At 46.4% G+C, this 6,626-nt stretch overlaps 1 long non-coding RNA gene across 1 annotated transcript; it reads right to left on the bottom strand.

Moving 5' to 3' along the window:
* Positions 1–2,916: 2,916 nt before the first annotated feature.
* LOC148051620 (uncharacterized) lies at positions 2,917–4,849 on the bottom strand. The gene is made up of 3 exons (XR_015699978.1): positions 4,764–4,849; positions 3,530–3,658; positions 2,917–3,402 (listed from the first exon to the last, which is right to left on the bottom strand). It is a non-coding gene; the product is annotated as an uncharacterized LOC148051620 (long non-coding RNA).
* Between the last annotated feature and the right edge of the window lie 1,777 nt (positions 4,850–6,626).

Here is a 6,626-nt window from a genome sequence, read left to right as displayed (position 1 = left end):
CCCGCTGGCACGGCCAAAGTCTTCCTGTCTGCTGTGGATGGATCCGCTAGTGCGTGTCTCTCGATGCAGCACGCATATTTAAAAGGTTTTCTGGAAAACAAGCAGAAAACCAGCTATTCTTCAGCAAGATGATCAGGGAAAAACTTAAAGGGAGCACAAACTGCCTCTAGAGTGAATTAAGCTTAAGAGGGATCAGATTCTACCATACCTTTTGGCTTCCACTAACACAGTTAAGCCACTCCTAAGAAATAAATGGATGTACCCATTAGTCCTTTAACAGACAGCAAGCACTATTGCTCCACCTTCCCCCCCATAAATCGCCTCCCAGGGCACAGCTAGCGGGAGGGAAAGATACCTGCAACAGGGGCTTTCCCAGCAACGGATGCTGTGCCTAATTGCTTTCCATCACGGCCTTCATATTGCACGAAAGGAAGGAAAGCCTCTGCGACACACAGCTCCTGTTCCATAACCATAATCAAGCTGCCAGCAGCACTAGAGTTTCATAAGTCATGAGTCAGTTCCCTCTCTTGCCCTTCCAAATCATGAGGCTGCCAGCTTGCCATCATCAGCCTGACCCAAATAATGCCTTCCCTGCAAGAGAGCAAGCAGGCCATCAGGTGGATTTCCTGCTAAGATAGGCTGAAGCATCTTCCTTTATAAATCCTATTTCCTGTAATTGCAATTGCTGTGACACTACTATGTTACTATGTGCATTTTTCTTTTGCTTATGAAAGGTTAGGAGGTCACATTTCAGGGTTGTTTAGAAAACTCGAATTTTTGTGGTTCCACTCATGCAGCAAAAAAAAAAAAAAAAAAAAAAGATTGTTCCGGCAGCTTGTTTTCATTTCGATTCCCGCTCCAAAATGGTGTTCTTAGCTCTGTTTCATCATCATCTCTCCAAAAAGCAAGCAACAGAGTAAATAATTAGAATCCATTTTTGAAGGCTAATTTAACTATAGCAACAGAATTCTCCCCCTGGAAACAATTCCCGTGGGAATTCTCTCTCTGAAACCATAAACTTTCCCTTACACCATAAACTTTCCCTTACACCATAAAATATTGGCCTTCGGTGGGGACCAGCCGTAGTGACAATTTTTACAAGCAGATGCCTCCTCCTGCAGCACATTAAACCTATTTTCCATGGCTGCTGCGGCAATGGAATGGAGACCTCTTTCTTGTCTCACCTGAAGTAGTTTAACTGCTCTGTGACTTCTGTTTTTCCGTGAGGATATCCTGATGCATGCACTCCAATGTAAGCAAGGAGCCGATCAGGTCCGTTGTCTCTAAATCAGAGATAAATACAGAAGAATAAGAACAGGTAGCGATTCTTCAGTTACGCAAAGCCATTTTTATTGTAACTACTTTTCACAGCCATGAAGCATTTTTTATTAATGATGTTAAAGAACATGCTGTTTTATCTGAGCACCTAAACCCTGGAAAATCAAAAGTAAGACAGGAATATTTAAGGAATTCCAGCAATCTGAGATAGCTTAAATGGGAGATACAAATTTTTTTTTTTTTTTTTTTCAAAGGCTAAATTTGGTTTGCTACCGCCACGGATAAAAGATTCTTGCAGCCCACGGGACCACTGAAATTCTTTTAGCTGAACCCCAGCATGAATATTTATAGATCAAGCAATGATTTCTGCAGAATTTTGGTTTTGCTTAATTCAGTGCTTCGGTTTATCTTCTCATAAAAATCTACCCATGCGATGCACAGAACCACCATTGTTTCTCCATACAGATTTTCTAGATTCTCAGTGTAAATTATTTTTTTTTTTGGCAAATTATTTTTTTACCTTCGGAAATCAAGAAACTGCTTAGAAGTAATAATACGTTTAAAACATTCCCATGAAGAATGACTCCACCTCTGAAGTGCAGCATGGGAACGCAGTGGGTGCATTGTTGGCTCAAGGCACACTACCGTGTCATAATTACAAATCCCGGAAACAAGCAGAGGTGTATCTTCCTGTTCCAAAATCACGGTGGTATTACAAGGGGAAAAGGCAGATAAGGCCCACATTCAGGAAAACACGTGAATGTGCTTACCCAAAAAAAGACTGCACATCTTCATTCTTTTTCCTTTCTTACCCCCTTCCATTCATCTTCCCTCTGCCCACTCCTTTCACTTTTTTACTATTTAATTTGCCACTCCCAAGAATCTCCACCACTTAAAATGACAGTATTTACAGACGTTCATGACAGTTACTCTGCTCATGTGCTACACTGTTGTCTTATCTCCGTCGTAAACTCTTGGCGCGTTTTTTTTTGTTTTTCTGTTACTGTGCAGAACCCATCACAACTGGGATCCCAGCCACGGTGGGTGCCTTACCCTAACACCATAAATACGGTGGAAATAATAGGCAAATCCTACTCTGCAAAACAGACCAGGTGCCCGCTCCCATGCTGGGGCCTCACTGACAATCCCTTAGTGAAAAAACAAAAGGTAAATTGACACCTGGGAGAGACTGTCCCTTCCCCGTCGAGCGCCATTCCTCACGCTCGACGGCAGATGCAACAGGCCTGCACGTGCAATGTCGGGATCCGTAGGAGAGAAGCACATGAAAACGGTGCATGTTGCCAGCAGGATCCCTTTGGAAATAGAAAGTTGCAAGGGGCGTGGAGGCCAGGTAAATCAGAAAACACTGAGTTGTTAGGGTCTGGAGAAACCCAACTGTGGGAAAACACACCAAGCAAGCAAGCAGTCGTGGAGTCTGCCACAGAAAGCTGCTGTCTCTTGTTCTGCCCCCATCGCCCATACAGACTGCTGGGCTACCCTAGATTTTGCAGTGTCTCATGATGAAATCGGCAAGCTTCATGCTCCCAGGGGCCTTTCCTGATGATTTCCGTGTGGTAAAATGATTTGAGAACCCTTTATTAAAAACTAAACCATGGATGAAATAGTCCTGTCCCACGCACTGGGAAAATCTTTAAGAAATAGAAAAAGTCATTACTTACTGAGGTTGTCAACGTGGCTTCCTCAGTTTGTATAACCCCAGTTACTTGGCTTCCTGGGGTCCATGTAAGGAAGGAAAAGGCTTGTCAAAGGAAGGAATTAGGAAATCACACAGCACAGTACCAGCCAAATCAGAACAGATGCCAGAAATCCTTAATCCTACTCCTGTGATTTAGTAACTATTAGACCTTTCTGTAGCGAATGTTTTATGTTGGCCGCAATAGAGGGGTGGAAACAGCAGACAGGAGGAGTAGGATACTTTTCGCTGTTTCTTTGTGCACATCCACGTCACTTCATGAATCTCTGGTCTTCGCCACCCAAGATAGGAACCGTGCTTGTCCTTACTGCAGACTTCGGTGCTACAATCATCTGTCACTGTTGCCAGACCTGTTCACACCAGGTTGAACTGGATCCAAATCTTGCATTGCTTCCCTAAGGAGCGGTGACCTGAAGGCATACAGAGACATGGAACAGCCTTCCCTGAACCAAGCGTAGTTTCATCTCAACAGGGAGAACGCAATCCTAACTAGAAAAGTGTTTTACTTAATAAATACTCTACCAGTTTCTGTCTTACCTAAAATTTTGGTAGACTTGTCCACCCATCTCCTGCTGCTGCCTGATGTTTGAAGCTTTCGTCTATGTATCTGTGGTGCTCTGTTTACCTCCATCTCCATCACCGTGTTTCTCATCTACCTCTGTTTTCCTGGGGGATAGACAACAGAAGAAACTCAGAGGTAAATATCACAGGGTCTCACTTCTAGCTATCGAGAATGGTGCTTTTATGAAGGTGGGGCATCCCTCTCTTTTGCATACTGTCGGGAATTTAACCCCTGGCTGCCAGCCCAGCTCATCAATAGATGAGAACTTGCAGATCCTTAACATTTCAAGTTTCCCAACAGCTCACCACAAAGAGCCTCTGCTGGCTGAACATTTCACACGGGCCAAGGAGGACAGCAGAAGCAGCTTTCCATGCAGTACGCTCCCAGTCTTAGAGGAGCAGCTCTTGGGAAACACCCAAGTGCATCAGTAATGTACACGGAAAACGTTTTCAGAGACTTTGCTCTTCTGCCTTTCATGTGCAGCTAATTCACACGCTTGTCATCAACGAATTGACACGTACTATGTATGTCTCCAGTACTGTATGCATAATTAATAAAATAATAATCTAATTATAAGACACTGCTTTCAGCTGAGAGATTTCTGAAAGGCTTGTAAGTTGGTAGCGATCAAATTTCACTGTACTCAAGCATCAATTTATTCTTCCCACACAGTACAAATTAACTGCTGACAAGAAAGTAGTTCACTACAGGGCAGAGCTACCCTGCAATTACCAGGTTCAACGGCGACCTCAGAAAGGTCTGCGAACCAAGTTGCTGCTTGTGTAACAGGTTGGGCTCTTGGTTGAGCTGCATAGGAACGCACACAAAGTAAGTGCATCGGACAGGCCAGGCTGGGATTTGCATTCAAAACACCGTTTGATTGCTGGATTTGGGACAATGACTTTTTAGGAGATGAGAGATTTGTCTACAGCAGTTGTTTTTGCTTCTGAGGAAATTAATACTTCTAACTGTTACGAGCAGCAAAAACGTTCTGTCGAAATTTGGTCCTGCTCGACTCTCACGTTTTTGATACCCGCCAGCTAAATAACCACAGTCACCATGAATCATAAGCTCCACATACACACACGTACCTCCACACACACGCGGTAATTGTGATACAGATCATGTAGTACATTTTAAAATTACACACACATAACCATATTCCTCAAAATCTCAGCTATACCAAAATTAGCAAGCACAGCAACTTACACCCATCAGCTACTTCTGCTTTGGCTTGCTGCTTCCCTGATGCATCAGCTGCTTCTGCTTATAGAGCCTCATGACTCACAGACAGCAAACTGTGCCACCTGCGTAGGAGGACTGAGCATTGCTTCAGGCCATCCTCTCTGTTCTTTTCACCCAGATTTCTCTCCTCACTCAACTCCGCCCTCTTCCAAACTTCACCTTGAACCTAAACAGCCCCCAGCCTCTCCTCCCCACCGCATCGAGCACCGATCCACACTACGTCCTCTTTACTCAGTTGCACATCTTGTTTTCACCACTGCCACGGAGCAACGCTAGAGCCCTCGCTGCTGAGCTACGGCGCTCTCGAGCTGAACGTGGCCAAGGAACCGTGCTAGGGGATGGAGGAAATAGGTTGTGGGGTGGGAGAATGTCACCAGAGGCTGTGTAAGATAGGCTGTGGCTTGCACTAAGCTGTGAAACTGAGATCTTGCTAGGAAAGGAAGGAGAGGAAGCTGCAGGGCATGCGCTGGAATGTATGGGAGCCTCTGGCATGTGGCACTGTCTGGATAACCTGAACAGCTGTTTGCTGAGGACCTGGCTCGCAGTGCCAAGCCCATCTAATCAGTAAATCTCCTACTGTCCAAGTTCTACTACCTTAAATCAAGTTATAGCTGCTAGACTGCATATTCCTTCAATGCAGATTGCAACAGTCAGCAAAGGAGTCCTTGATCTCACACTCTTTTGCATTAAGTCCTACTCTCCACCTGCTTTCTTCCCTGAGGACACCTCAGGTAATGGGAGGAGCCATTATGGATTAGACAGGCAGAGCCCAAGGAGACTGACAGAACTTCTCCAAGCCCTCAGTTTTCTATTCAGTCCTGAAGCAGCGCCAGGACCAACCAGGCTTGCTTGTTCTGTTGCTGACGAGCACTGCAAACAGCCCTGGACTACTGGGAACACCCTCTGCGTGCCAAGAGACAAGCCCAAGTGCAGCAGCACCCAGGGAGGAACCGAGAGCACGGATGAGATGTGCCCATGCTGTTCCCAGCAGTAGAGCAAAGGAGAAGCTGGCTGTGCTGACACGGGAGGAGGCTAGCCATAATTCAGCTCAGCTTTCCTATCTCCAACAGCAGAGAGGGCACTGTGTCACCTGGCAGAGCTCCTGGGAGACCTGGCAAGTATGCGGACAGGCAAGAGGAGCAGGTGTCTCAAGGACAGGGCAGAGAGAACAGAGAGTTACGTGACCAAGAGCCTCTCTTGGCCCCAAGCTCTGCCCTTCCGTGCCGGGCAGCCAGGGCCTCGTGGTGTGGAGCTGTCAGGATAAGCAGAACGCCGTGGTGAGCGGGAGCAAGGGACCAGGGGAGGTCTGGGGAAGACCTCGCGCTCCTTCGTTCATCTGCCTCTCCTTCTGGCATGTTCACTCTTCCCTCCTGAAGCTCCAGCTGGAGCAGACCCACACCCATCAGAGTCAGCAGGGTTTGGACCTTAGCTTTTCCATCTTATAATATGATAGCAGGAAAACAGGCAAAACAAGCAAATCACTTCTCTCAGCCGCTGGCTTGTAACCTAGTCCCTCGCCCGGCTTCTGAATGTCAGCATCTAGCACAGCTCCTTTCTCACACCCTGAGACCTCGGAGCCTGAGCGGTCCTGCATGTTTGGTCCTCAGCTTTGACACCAACCAGTTTTGGTTTCAGGTACAAGGAAAAGCTATCATCGAGAAGCTTGCCAGCACGCAGCACCAAACAGAGGTTCTCAGATTCGCTTAGTGGCCAGCGCTGGTAGTTCTTAAAACGCAGTCTGGATGATTTCAGAAACGGCTTCCCTCCTCCATGCGGTAACATCCTCACCCGTAGCCCAGAGGGGCTTTCCCCCATCCTGCTACAGAG

The sequence above is a fragment of the Nipponia nippon genome, unplaced genomic scaffold (assembly GCF_047370975.1).
Source record: "Nipponia nippon isolate SJK-2023a ecotype South Korea unplaced genomic scaffold, ASM4737097v1 scaffold_6, whole genome shotgun sequence".
Classification (NCBI taxonomy): domain Eukaryota; kingdom Metazoa; phylum Chordata; class Aves; order Pelecaniformes; family Threskiornithidae; genus Nipponia; species Nipponia nippon.
The sequence above is the reverse complement of the archived record's forward strand: the minus strand, read 5'-3'. Positions and strand labels throughout refer to the sequence as shown.